Source organism: Chiloscyllium plagiosum, unplaced genomic scaffold (assembly GCF_037043375.1).
Source record: "Chiloscyllium plagiosum isolate Xiang-an unplaced genomic scaffold, Cpla_swu_hap1 HiC_scaffold_30, whole genome shotgun sequence".
NCBI classification, from domain to species: Eukaryota; Metazoa; Chordata; class Chondrichthyes; order Orectolobiformes; family Hemiscylliidae; genus Chiloscyllium; species Chiloscyllium plagiosum.
In genome coordinates this window covers 27109295-27123775 of record NW_028270168.1, presented here as the reverse complement: position 1 = coordinate 27123775, position 14481 = coordinate 27109295, and the positions used below count along the sequence as shown (strand labels likewise).

The 14481-nt window shown below is 40.3% G+C and overlaps 1 long non-coding RNA gene across 1 annotated transcript in view; it reads right to left on the bottom strand.

The window, feature by feature from the left end:
• The window catches only part of LOC148142170 (uncharacterized), a 29056-nt gene extending 14890 nt beyond the window's left edge, over positions 1–14166 (bottom strand). Inside the window, exons 1-2 of the long non-coding RNA XR_015752155.1 lie at positions 13906–14166; positions 9795–9889 (exon numbers count right to left, since the gene is read on the bottom strand). This is a non-coding gene — a long non-coding RNA (uncharacterized LOC148142170). The remainder of the gene's footprint in view (positions 1–9794; positions 9890–13905) is intronic.
• Positions 14167–14481: the final 315 nt, after the last annotated feature.

Below are 14481 nucleotides of genomic sequence, written 5' to 3'. Positions count from 1 at the left end.
AGAGATGCTGACCATCATTATTAAGAGGCCATGGACACTAGATTGGAAATAGATTGGTGTTTATTCCAAGAGAGTAACAAAACAGATGCAGACTCACAAAAATAAAATAAATGTTATCATTAGGAACAAAATTATGGATCTTCCGTAAATGAAAACACAGCAAAAATCAATCGGCATGCATTCAGAAGGGGAAGTGACTGCCTGATCAACCTCTTCTATTACTTTGTAGTGACAAGCCATGTGGCCTGTGCTAGGCACTGTCATGGTGTACCTTGACTTCCAAATAACTTTTGACACAGTTCCACATGAAATGCTCTTAGTTAAACACAAAGATGCGAAGATTCAATGTAAACCCTGGTAATAGAGAAGAAACTGACTAAAAAGAAGCAATGATAAAAGTGCAGGGGTGGGGAGGGGGTCATGCTCCTAATTAGTAGATTAGATTCCCTACAGTGTGGAAACAGCCCCTTTGGCCCAACAAGTCCTTGCTGACCCTCCGAAGAATAACCCACTCACACCCATTTCCCTTTGACTAATGCACCTAGCACTATGGGCAATTTAACATGGCCAATTCACCTGACCTGCACATCTTTGGTTTGTCGGAGGAAACCCCTGCAGACACGGGGAGAATATGCAAACTCCACATGAATAGTCACCTGAGGCTGGAATCAAACCCGGGTTCTGGGTGCTGTGAGGCAACAGTGCTAACCACTAAGCCACCGTGGCATTAGCAAATCAAAGGAGAATGTTAAAAGAGACCCAGGAGGTTATGTTTAATCGACTCTAAACGGAGTCAATGTAGCAATAACAAAACCAATGACGTGTTTGACTATAAATGTAACAAAATCTAAATCAAGGGAGACAGAGATGATTGTTTGCAGAGTGTTAGTCAGTCTGCACTTTGATATAGTGTATACCGAAGTACACTGACCCAGAATGAAAATAATGATGGAGTTTGCACAAGAATAAGATCAAAAAGAGTCTGGTTGCATAATTATTAAGGTGAAGAACAAGAGAAAAGTGGTTGCTAACTATGCCGGACTGGGAGCAACAGAGAAAAAAGCATTTTAATTGAAAATGGGAAGATTCAGGTTATAGTTTATGAGGAAACTTTTGAAGATGGGGAGAGATATTGGTGGATAGATAGAGAAAATGACAGAGAAATGAACCATGAAGCCTAGAGGTGTTCTTTCCAATGGTGAAGCAGGGGCAGTAGAGAATGAATATGATAATCACAGAAGGTGCAAATTAGGTTGTATGATTGGAAATGATTGAAAGGATGGAGTGGGGAATGTCTATTGAAAGAACTGTAATCCAGAATATCCATGTTGAAATCTATGTGCTGGGGTCTGCAGAACAAATAGTATTCTCTAAGAATGGAAAATAAATGGATGTAATTCAAGATAGGATGGGCATTGCTAGTGGAGATCCAGATGTGTTCTAAACTGTGTGAAATGCTGCTTGGTTTTGGAGAGTAAACTCTTAGCAAATATTATTGCTTTGGCAGAAAATTCCACTTCTGATAGGAAGACTATATCATTTGAAGTTGTTTTCTGACTTACACAAAGAAATATCAAATATACCTTCAAGATTTTGTTTTTAAAAAAGTGCACATTTACTGAAAAGCATTCCACTAAGGTCTATAATGACCTCATTCTAACTCAAAATTAATATGTGCTGCTAGACTCCAAACATTCTCCATATTGATGACCTGGGCTTTCGTTTTTGCATAATTTGTCAAAATATTAATATAGCAGATGCTACAGGGAGTCCTTAACTGGATTTCAGTATTCATGCCAATAAGAAAGCTTTCTGAGGAAATGGCTGACCTGTTATAGCAGAGCAGCTGTTCATGTTTATTGAGGTTGGAGACAGTATTATTTCCAGTTTCTTATGAAATCACACGCAAAAATTAAATTTAGCAACATGCACAAAGCTGCACAATCTTTTCTCGAAACATTGGTGATGATTGATTGCAAAATTGAATTCAGTTATTTTATGATACACCCTAACTTTTCTGTTGCCTGGTCAAGCAAAAAGACGTGAAAGCTCAGGGTGTTTGCGACATGAAGCTTTCAACAGGAAGGAAAGTGAATACTGATGTAGCAGTGGGGTTTCTGAAACACAATGAGCCTCATTCATTGCAGTGGAACAGACCCAACTCTGTTCTATCAGTACAAATAGAGTACATGGGTTTAAGTGACATATTTCTTGAATTTGGCAAACTCTGCAGTACAGAAAGACCAAACTGTCTATATCACAAACTCAACGTTAGTGTAAATCACAATAATATTAATACAAACGATAACTAATGGCTAATTAAAAATCGCATTAGCTTAACACTCCCTGCTTTATTTCAGATTTTCAGTATTTTTCGTTTGGCACAGTAATTATCAACTTAGTATGATTCCATGATGCCTGTCTCAGATTTTCTTTTACCTCCTCTAGATAAGCTACATCCCCAATGGCTGCAGCATGAGAGATGGAAAACAGCTGTAGCTTAGTTAGTGGATCATAAGCAGCTCGTGGATGGCATACTTATAAAGGGCCCAACTGTCCCTTAGCCTTTCACTTGCTATATCGGCATTAATACATCACCCTAACATACAAATTTCATGGTCGCTGCCAGATGTTAACTTCCACTGTTAATATTGCACATCAATTGCTCATGCATGAAGTGAAAACCTTTGCAATTCATGAAGGCTTGTATGAAGGAAGACATAAGGCAACATGACTCCACATAATAATACCTTAGACATGAATCCTACAATCTGTGTGAAACCTTGAGCCCCAAATTGTTTCTTTGTGATCCCCAAAGGCAAAATATTAAATGAGTTTAATCACATTTAGTTCTTTGTTCACGGACACTTTCAGAGCAAAAGATTAGATTAAATTCCCTACAGTGTGAAAATATGCCCTTCAGCCCAACAAGTCCACACTGACCCTCCGAAGAGTAACCCACCCAGGCCTGTTCCCCTCTGAATAATGCACTTAACACTATGGGCAATTTAGCATGGCCAATTCACCCGGCCTGCGGGAGGAAACCAGAGCACCCAGAGGAAACGCACGCAGACATGGGAGAATATGCAAACTCCACACAGCCAGTCGCCCAAGGCTGGAATTGAACTTGGATCCTGGTGCTGTGAGGCAGCAGTGCTAACCACTGAGCCACCATGCCGCCCCAGAGTCACAGAGCCTGATTGACCTTTCTTTCCACTGTGTTCCTCAATCAGCATCTAACCAGCAATGACACTCTCTGCTGCTCAGCACTAATTTTGAATGTCGGGAGAATTAAGGTAGATAATAATAGAATAATTTTTTATTCTAACTATCAACTCACATTTCATACAAAGATTAGATCCCAGGTGATTCAAGGAACCTTTTAGACCTGAGTCATAGTTATCATTAACGAGCTATCTGGATAACATCAAATCAGATCCTTGGATTTAGAATAAATCCCACATCGAAATTCTGGGAGGGATGGCATGTCACTATTGAACCTTCCTCTGGTGATGCTGTCGAGGACTTAGACCTGCCCTAGAGAAGGGGACAATGGCCTAGTGGTATTATTGTGAGACTATTAATCCAGAGACCTAGGTAACATTCTGGGGACCTGGTTTGAATCTCACCATGGCAGATGAGTGGAATTTGAATTCGATTAAAAAAAGTTGGTAGAATCTAATGATGACCATGAATCAATTGTTTGAGAAAAACCCATCTAGTCCACTCATGTCTTTTGGGGAAAGAAACTGCCATCCTTACATGGTCTGGCCCACATGTGATTCCAGACCCACACCAATGTGGTTGACTCTTAACTGACCTCTGGGCATTTAGGGATGGGTGATAAATGATGCCCACATTCCATGGGTGAATAAAGTAGTGTCAAAAATGTTCCGAGTGCTACTACTGAAAGAAATTTGTGAAGACTTTAATGATGGGGATCTCACACTATTTGGTATTAATCTACTCAGGCATCAAATTGACACCTATATATTGAGAAAGCAGCTTCTGATTGATGGCAAAGCACAGCTCAATTGTACCTGTGAAATGAACTTTATCCCCATGAAATTAAATCCAAATCAATGTCAGACTTTTGAATAGATGCTCATTTCTCTTCAATAATTTTTCTTCCAGTATAATTTATTCCTTGCCTAGCTTTCAGCTTTGTCATTCTTCATGAAGCCCTCATTACACAGACTAAAGTTGAGTGTTGCTCTCTTTAACGATTTGAAATAGATCATTCAGCTTTGATATGAATATGGCAATTCAGAAAGCTGGCTCTTTATGGATTTTGGTAGCTTTATATTATGAAGGGTGCTTGGGCATATGGAAAATCCTTGAAAAGCTGTGCCTTTAAAACATTGAGAGTTTCCCAATCAAAGAGAAACTAATAAAAACAATAAGCTACCGAATTATCATATTGCTGCTTATATCACAGCCTCTTTGCATCTGTTCTCACAAATTATATTAGGATGGTACCAAAGCTTCAACACGGTGTTAACTGTAAATTAATTGGTTTTTCATAGAATACTTACAGTGTGGAAGCAGGCCATTTGGCCCATCAAGTCCACACCAATCCTCCAAAGAGCATCTCACCAGTCCTGCTCCCCCATCCTATCCCTGCATTTAGCATGGCCAAGCCACCTAGCCTTTGGGCTGTGATAGGTAACCGGAGCACCTGAAGGAAATCCACACAGACACAGGGAGAACGAGCAATCTCCACACAGACAGTTGCCTGAGGGTGGAATTGAACCCAGGTCCCTGATGTCATGAGGCACCACCGAGCCACTGTAATGCATTCTATGCTGATAGTGAGCATGATTTGGGATTTCAGTTGATCACGTATTAACAGACACTTAAAAATAATGTTGACTGATTGAGTTAGAAGGTGCAAATTTATAATGTTTACTTCTGTCAATAAATACGAGACCAGCTCGAGCATCGACCTTCTCCAACTGGCTTTCCCGATAACAACTTGTGGCTCCTAAAAATGTCCTTGGGTTTTAATTTACTTTTGATTGTGATATTGAATGTTGAAGTTAGATTATTTTTTATTATGGGGGCTGCTGTTGCCTCTCATTGAGATGTTGGAAGGCCATAAACACTGCTTGCCAACCAAATAAGTTACAAGTATCTTGTTATGTTTGAGTAAGGTTTGTGAAGAGGTTTCAGCTGAAATAGGCTCTGCTGTTTTTATTGATTAAAATTGTGACAAGTAACAACTTTTGTATCCAAGCTGAAGTACTCTGGAGAAGCAAGCTCAATATTTTAGATTTATGAGCCATTTTTAACTCAGAATTGCTTCAAAATAAAACTGATCATCCTGTCCAATTTTTAAACCTGTGCTGCTTAAAACCACTCCATTTATCATGCAGAATAATGGTGCTGTCACAAAACTGTGGAACAATACAATTCCCATGGCTACCCTAGAATGAGTTGAAGATTTCTCTAAAATTCTTTACAGCTGAAGATATAATTTGAATTGTAGTCATACAGGAAATGTGGTAGCCAATTCTGCATGGTAAGATTTCATAAAGATATAAATGGTCAAGTTAGTTATCCTTCAACCAGTACCTAAAGTGGCTATCAATCAGGTATTCCTGAAGAAGGGCTTGTGCCCGAAACGTCGATTCTCCTGCTCCTCGGATGCTGCCTGGCCTGCTGCGCTTTTCCAGCACCACACTTTTCAACTCTGATCTCCAGCATCTGCAGTCCTCACTTTCTCCTATCAATCAAGTTGCCAGGGATAACTCCTTTGTCCATCTTGAAATTGTGCCAAGGAATCATTTTCATCTACCATGACAGGATAAGTGGGAACTGGGCTTAATATGTCACCCAGATAATGGTACCTCTGACAATGCATCACTCCCTCAGTAATACATTGAATATTGGCCTAGGTTACTCCCTCAGTGCTACACTGACCTGTCTGGCTCAGTTACGCCCACAGTACTATACTGAAGTGACCTCCTAGGTTACTCCCTCAAGTGCTACACTGTCATGTCCAGCTCAGATACTCCCACAGTACTACACTGAAGTATTGGTCTAGGTTACTCCCCCAATGTTACACTCATATGTCTGACTCAGATACTGCTACAGTACTACACTGAAGTGTTGGTCTAGGTTACTCCCCCAATGTTACACTCATATGTCTGACTCAGATACTGCTACAGTACTACACTGAAGTGTTGGTCTAGGTTACTCCCTCAGTGCTACACTGACGTGTCCGATTCAGATACTCCCACAGTACTACACTGAAGTGACCATCTCGGTTAGTCCCACAGTTACCGTTTTTGAGATTGTCACAAAAGCTGTTCCTTCTTCACAAGGTTATCGAGTCCTTGGCTTTTTTTCAGAGCGGTCATTAAACAGCCCAGGCTCCGAATTGGCTGAAGTGGTACAAATATTAAAGGGTTTACTGAGAGGCTTTTTGTTTGCACGTAAACAGATGAGACTTTAAGCCAAGCTTTTTTGTTTAGAAGTAACCTGTGTAATCAAGGGGGCGTGTCCAGCTCTTTAGCCATGCAGTTTAATTCAGTTCAGAACTTTAGTCAGTTCAGTTCAGCAGTGGTATATGTCAAGAGAGGCTGCTGGAGACAGTCAGTTGAGACTGGAACTTCTCTCTCTCCTTCTACCCTTCTAACTTTGACCTATAAGCCTCTGTTTCAGTTTTACTCTGTGTTTAAGGAGTTTGTTTATTGGGACTGTTGTGTACTTTCAGAACAGTATAATTAAGTCTAGTTTGGATAGGATAAGTGAGATGGTATTCTGTATTCTGTTCTTAATATTTCATTCTGTAATTTTGTGATTAAATTATTGTCTGTTTTATAACCTGGTAGTCTACCTCACTAACTTATTACAGGTAACTTCCACTGAATAATACACTAATACACTTACTGAAACAAATAGCAAAGTTGGTCTGGGCTGCTTAAGAATGCTTTGAGTGGTCTGGCCGAGTCTGTAACAGAGACAGTTAGCGCCATTGTGATAGCTTGATTTTCAAAGGCTAGTGATGACTTCAAATAAGCTAGTGATATAGAATTCAAGAAGGATCGAAAATTATAATGTCTATCATGACAGAAACTGTCTTTAATGTGGGGTCCTGTATGTGTACAAACCTAATATGCAGTTATTTTTGTACTGGAATTCTTTAAATGTATGTCCATGATAGTGAGCTTGAATTAAGGGATTTATTAGATGGTTAGAGCTGGAACTTTTTCCAATAACTTTGAAATAATTCTCATGACTATTGAACGGCTCCCGAGGACTATACACAGTATGTACAGGGTGAGGGACAATGGAAGATACAAGGGGGGCATGGAAGTGGCACAGGCAAACTGGGATGGATGGGGGGGCTGGGGTAAGGGGCAAAGCTTTTGAAGCTTTTAAGTGTTGCAGCAAGCTGGGCTCAGTCTTAGTGAGCCAGTCTGCGGTGGACTTTCTAACCTCCAAACCTGCATATATGCTCCTTGACAGTCACAAGACGCACAGTGAGCAGAGCCCCTGGGTCAAAAGTCAAAAGTCCTGGGGAAGTCAAGTATGAAATGTGAGTGTCTAAAGATGTGTAAGTTGGGTACTCCCATGCTTTTGGAAAAGTGAAGCCTTTTGTGCCTGATCTTTGTTGTGAAATGGGTGTAATATTCATCAGTTTCAGGGACCAAAGTCTCATGCTGCATGGTTGCCTGGAAAATGTCCGACCCAATATTCAGGTCCTTCATATATTTGAGAAGGTAAAACCCAGTTTTGCTCCTGTTCCTGGGAATTGGGCCGGCTTCAGTGGTTGCCAATGTAGGAACAAGTCTTTTAAAAACTAAGAATGTCTTCAGCTTAGTAGGGTTTTATTGATCCAAAGCCATACTCTTTAAATGTTTGAGCTGCCTCAATACATAAGACTTTAATGTGGCCTGAGGCCTGGTTTTAGGTCAGGCTCAAGCCACTTGGTCTCTTTCCAAAAACTGGGCCAGCTGAAAGTCACTACCTTTGTTATTTTGGTGATCAACAGTGGCATCTTCTGGTTCTTTTCAGTATTGACACAAATTAAAATCCAACTCAAGTACCTCCAGGAGCAGTTGTTTGGATGTAGACACTGCACAATGTATTATCTGCTTACTATCACCCAGAAGGCATTCCCTTCAGTGCAATTCCTTTTTTACAATATAACCACTGACTGCATCCTAAGACTTTACCATTTTGGCAATAGGTTACCACAAGTTTATTAGTAACAGCATATAAGGCAATTGTTAGGACCTCTATTGGATAAACCAATTGTGATCACTGATTCAACTATCACATTTGGCTTATAATTTTAATGCAACATGTGTGATATTTTCACAGAAGTAAAATGAATTTCTCGCTACATCTCGAGTTTTAATGCAGAAACTAATAAACAAAATGAGGTTTTCTCAGACAAATAATCCAATACATGCAAGAATGGATACAATAAGGCATACACCCTTTTGTTTTAGAAGGAACAGTAAATATTGCCTTAGATGGGAATGAGGGTGAGAGAAAGTAATGATTAATTCAAAATATTCTGGCTGCTGTAATCTGAAACACAAAGAGAAACAGAAATTGATGGAAAAGCATCTGTGAAGAAGAAAACAGAGTTAACATCCAGCATCCGATATCTCTCTGCTTCAGTCAAAGAAGAGTCAGTTCAGATTTGAAATAATTGCGATTCATTAAAGAGAAATTTGACATAGAAGAAAGACTGACATTTTTGAAGAACCTTTCATCACCACTAGATGATGCAAAACTAATTAAATACCTTTTTGAAATGCAATGATGGCTGTAACTAATTTCCAGCAAATGCAAGAGCACATTTGCTATTTATGGGAGCTGGCTGTGTGCAATGTCATAATGACACGATAATCTGGTTTGGTGATAATAATTGAAGGAGAAACATTGGTCAGAGCACTGAGGATAACTCTTCAAACTGACCATGGCATCCTTGCCCAAGAGCCTTGGTTTATCATCCTCTCTGAAATACCACACCTCAAAGGGTACAGCATCCCCTCGTGTGATACTGGAGTGTGAGCTTCGATTTTTCTGCTCAAATCCTGGAAATGGGACTAGAATCTAAAGCCTTATTACTTAAAGGTAAAAGTATCATCAACTGAGTTGCAGCCAATACAAGCAAAAGCAAACCTGAATAAATCAGTTTGGCTTAACTACTCAATTATGCCCCATAGAATTGGGAGGAGTCAAAGTCTGATTTTGAGTAGATTACTTCAACTGGGGAAATTGGCTTTTTTTGGTTATGTAATGTTAGGAAGGGTTAAGATTTTATAAGACCATAAGACATAGGAGTAGAAGTAAGGCCATGCAGCCTATCAAGTCCACTCCGCTATTCAATCATGACCGATGGGCATTTCAACTCCACTTACCCAAACTCTCCCTGTAGCCCTTAGTTCCTTGTGAGATCAAGAATTTATCGATCTCTGCCTTGAAGACATTTAACGTCCCAGGCTCCACTGCGCTCCACGGCAATGAATTCCACAGGCCCACCACTCTCTGGCTGAAGAAATGTTTCCTCATTTCCATTCTAAATTGACTCCCTCTAGTTCTAAGGCTGCACCCATGGGTCATAGTATCCCTGCCTAACAGAAACAAATTCCTAGCATCCCCCCTTTCTAAGCCATGCATTATCTTGGAAGTTTCTATTAGATCTCCCCTCAACCTTCTAAACTCAATCCCAGGATCCTCAGCAGTTCATTGTATGACTCTAGCTTGGTGTTCAGCAAACCCAGCTGGATGCATCTGTGTGTATCTGCCGATGAATACTGGAACAAGCTTACCTTTGGTGGCATGCTGTGGATGGTCAGGTTGCAATCATTCCCTGTTGTAGCTCATTCACAATTATTTGGGAGAGATGTTGGAGGGTTTGTGTTGGCTATAAAATATACCATCAAGGAACAGAAGAAAGTGTATTAATAATAAAAAAAAGTAACAACAAGAACTTACATTTTTGCAGTGCCTTCAAACTAATGAAATGGTGCCTTACAGCATCATTGCAAACTAAAATATGACATGTTAAGTCAAATGACTAAACGTTGGTCAAAAAGGTGGGTTTTAATGATGTCTTAAAGAAGGAAAGTATGACAGAGAGGTGAAACCATGTAAAGAGAATATTCCAGAGATTGGGACAGAGGTATCTGAAGGTAGAATCAACAATGGCAGAGTAACTAATACCCCCCAAGAGACCAAAATGAGACGAGTGCAGAAATCTGAAGGGCTGGAGGATATTACAGAGACAGAGAGTGGTGGGCCGCATATGGATTTGAAAACAAGGATGGAAATTGTAAAATTCAGACATTGTTTGACTGCAAGTCAGTGTAGGTCAGTGGGCCCAGAGGTGCTATAGCAATGGAATTTGGTGCAAGTTAAAAGATGGGAGGATGGAGGAAGGAAACGCAAAGAGGCTTCATAAAATTCATATTTAGTTACACTGTCATCATTTTAATATGTCTGATAATACTGTGAAGAATATTCAGTTTAAAAGCTTGCAAACAAGCAACATCTGCTGTGCATTCTACAACCTCATTATACGGGTTCTCAAGTGTCTCCATATAACACCTCAGATTAACAGGTAAGTGGGATCTTGGGGTTAAGGTAGAAGATGATTGTGTTGAATGTGAGAGAATCCAAACAGCTAAACCCTTGCTCCAGTTTTATTTGAGCATTTGAGAATCTCCTTCAACTCTTCTCCTCGTAATCTTGTGTTTCACCTTACGTAGGACAAAGGCCCATCTCAGAATGTAAAATCCACAGAAGAAATTAACAGGGAAAATGATTTAATGATGTCTTGCCATGAAGATTGCTAATTACCACAGTGTCAACTGTGTCATATACTGTGGGTGGCTCCCTACAAGCTTTGAATGGGTCAGTTCACTATTACAGCAATGTGAGAAATTCAATGTAAACACAATAAATTGTTTTATTCCTTGTAACAAGCATCAGTGATTCACATGGTGTGCACTCAGCAATGTCTCTCTTCCCTTCTCTTGACAGGTCTAGTTGCTTCCATGAGGCAATTTGGCTAAAAAGTGTTAATGCTTTTGTTTACAGAGTTATTTTCTGCTTGATGTTCCATTGCTTCACATAACGAGAAGATGCTGTTATGCTGCAAGTGCTTGTAAGAGTGCACTTATAGAATGCAATGCAGGTTGGACACAGTGGCCAGAAATGGTCAATCAAAACGTCAATCAACTGGATCATTCTGGCAGCAGAGATGCCGTGGCAATGAGATGCTGGGGGAAGGCTACCAATTACTGGCTCAACTTGGTTCAGCCAAACTACTTGTTCTCCTCTGAGTCAAAATTACAAATGTTGGGGTTAACCCTGAATGAGATGCTGAGAGACCATTTGGTATATGGGATTACTGATGTAAACTTACAGAAGCGCCTACTAGCTGAAGCCCAACTGGACACCAAACAGGCATTATAACTGGGTTTATCATTGGAAAATGCAGCAAAGTGGTTGGACATGCATAAAGTTCATTTAGCAACTCAGGGATGATGATTGAGAAGCTGTGAGCGTCATTCGTGATACATGAACTCCTGGAAATATTGGTCATGGAAAACAGGATGTCATTTACCAGCAGGGAATTTTAATATTTCTGAAAATCCAATGGTATTCAACACAAAAGGACAGCTCCATACCATCCGTTATGCAAGGGTCAAGTGGAAAGAACCGTCCAAACCTTGAAAGCAGGCTTAAAGAAGCACCCTACAGTGTCACTGGTTATCAAACTTTCCCGGTTCCTGTTTGATTATGGGACCACCCCACATGCAACAACAAGGGTAGCTCCAGCAGAGTTTCTGATGGGTTGAAGACTTTGCAACAGGATAATCCTGATATTTCCAGACCTTTTTGGTAGTGGGGGAAAGTAGTGGTGGGAGGAGGGAGGGGGTAAGGTGGTGAAACAGCAGCAGGAATGCCATTAGCAGCCAATGCATCTTCTAAGTGAGAGAGACAATCTAATTCATGGGATGAAGTTTGGTGTCGGAACCAGGAAATGGCCCTGCATGGCAACAAGGCAAGGTTGATGTGAGGTCAGGTCCCATGACTTACAAAGTTCTGAATACAATCCTGAGCAAACACATGGATCATCTGAAAACTGTTACAGTGCGACCAGGCAGGAGGAAAACATACCTGGATCCTCAGAACAGCCAGAAGGACAGGCAGAAACTGTAGGTGCACCCCCTCTGTCTAGTGTCAAGGAAACCTCAGAGTGTGAGATGGATGTAGCCTTGATACCATTACTTCAGGAAGAAGAGGAGGAAACACTTCCAAAATGCTCCAGATGCAAGAGATGGGCCACAGTCTGCCCATTCGTATATCGCCCTGTCTGAGTCCAGGTCAGAGGAACTGGGCGTGAGGTGAAAACATCGCAAGGGAAGCTACAAGTGAAAGGCCAGGCCTACATCCCCAGATTTGCGACTGGGGTGGGGGAGTATAGTAACTGGGACCAGGTTGACCTACTTGACTATGAGATCTTTGACTGGGATTGTTATCCTGGGCCAATCAGGAAAGACTTGGCTGGCCTATATAACCAGGAGATTAGAATCTCCTCAGTTGAGGACTGACTCTCTGCTGGCTGGCTACAGCCAGTGTACTGTACACTAGTAATTAAAGGGTTACTTGGTGATGGGAATTGGCATCTGTGCAGTTCTTCCACCATAATTACTTGCTCTATCTATTAACTAACCTTTCTTGATTCATGCATTAGGATTCCCAGATACCTCTGCGTCTCATAACCCGGCAATCTCTCATTATTATAATAAAATTCTTCATTTTTATTCTTCCTGCCAAAATGGACATAATATTTTCCCGCATTATACACCATTTGCCACATCATTCCCATTCATTTAACCCATTTCTATATCTTTTTGTAGCATCCTTGCAACCTTTTCACAATTCACTTGTATACCTATCATGTTGTCAGCAAATTTAGTAGCTATCCTTTCAGATTAAATTTTAATGCTAATTAATGCAAAGCGTTACATCATGAAAGGATGGTTCAAAAATATACATTTGTTATGAGAGGGGCTTAAGTTGCTAAAGATAAATTTGATGAGGACCCACAGTTTCTCTCTACATATGAGCAGACAGTGTCTGTGCCAAGTTCATGAGCAGATATCAGGGAGAGGAGGATTTTAGTTTGATCCAAGTTTGTAATAAATTACTACTCAGTTCAGCATTTCAACTGAAATCGGTTGCAATTTCAACCTCTTAGTGTAACTATAATTGTAAGAGGGACAATAAATGCTGTTATTTATTGCATGTGAAAACCTCAGTCCACCAGTTCATCTGCCTCACCTGGTACATTGCTACAGCTTTCCTTTCAGTGCTACCAAATGTAAAGAAATGGCCCCCAAATAATCAAGTCACTCAGAATTGAAAACAATCTAACAATAACCACTAGATGTCTCTACAATACAGCCATACTGTCAGGGATCAATTGTGCAGTAAGCTGGTATGGTAAAATCTGTCGATAAATTTCCTTACATCAGATAAAGCAAGATTGTCCCTAGAAAGAAAGTCAGTCAAAACTGACTACTTGCAAAAGAAGTGAATGGGTTTCCTCCTTTACAGAATGTGAGAGGCGAGAGAGAGAAATATTCCATTACTTAAATATACAGATGCATTCCTCTTTTAAGGGGCACTGATAAAAATAAGCACAAAAATGCTAGCTTTTTGCAAAACATTTAAGGCCCAACTGAAGCAGAACTGGAGTGCTATGTAACTTTTTAAACTGAGATAATTACCTTGGAACTCTTCTGCCACTCCTTTCTTTCCTGGTATTTTGGAGTACATGCCAAATAGAGTGAGTGTAAAATGGGGCAAATCCCAAGGAATTGTGCAACACAAGATCATTTTCATCTTAACAGGAAAGATTAATCTTACCTGGAAAATATTATTTCTGAACAGTTGCTCTCTTTCCTGTTTCACAGGATGTATCACCATAGGAGGTATTCAGTGCTGAGGCATTTCATATACGAACAAATACTAGGAAAGAGAGGACGCATATTAAGCTAGCTACAGTATTTTCCATTCGCCGAAAACATCTAGGAATGGGAAATTCAAAAGAAAACTCAATGGCTCAGTAACCTCGGTATTGCAGTTGTAACTGTAATGAAACTGTCTGCTTTTGCAGTCAATATAGCTGTGAAACTGACAGCAACTTCCTGTGCCTTCCTGCACCTGTGAAGCTAAATGTGGAAATCCAGAGGTTGCTGTCAGTCATTTTCTGCTCCTCCACATAATGTGCTATGTTGAAGCTCAATAGCCAGTTGGTGAAAGAACACTGGGGTACAATCACTTAGCAGTTCTTTTTATTTATAGAGACGTACATGACATGCTAGGCTCCTCCAACAGGAAATCACTCTTTCAGTCTGTTGCTATATGTGTACTTGCATGTATACTGAACTTGAATGCAATTAACAGAAATGATATAAAATTAACATTCTTTTGAAATCCCCA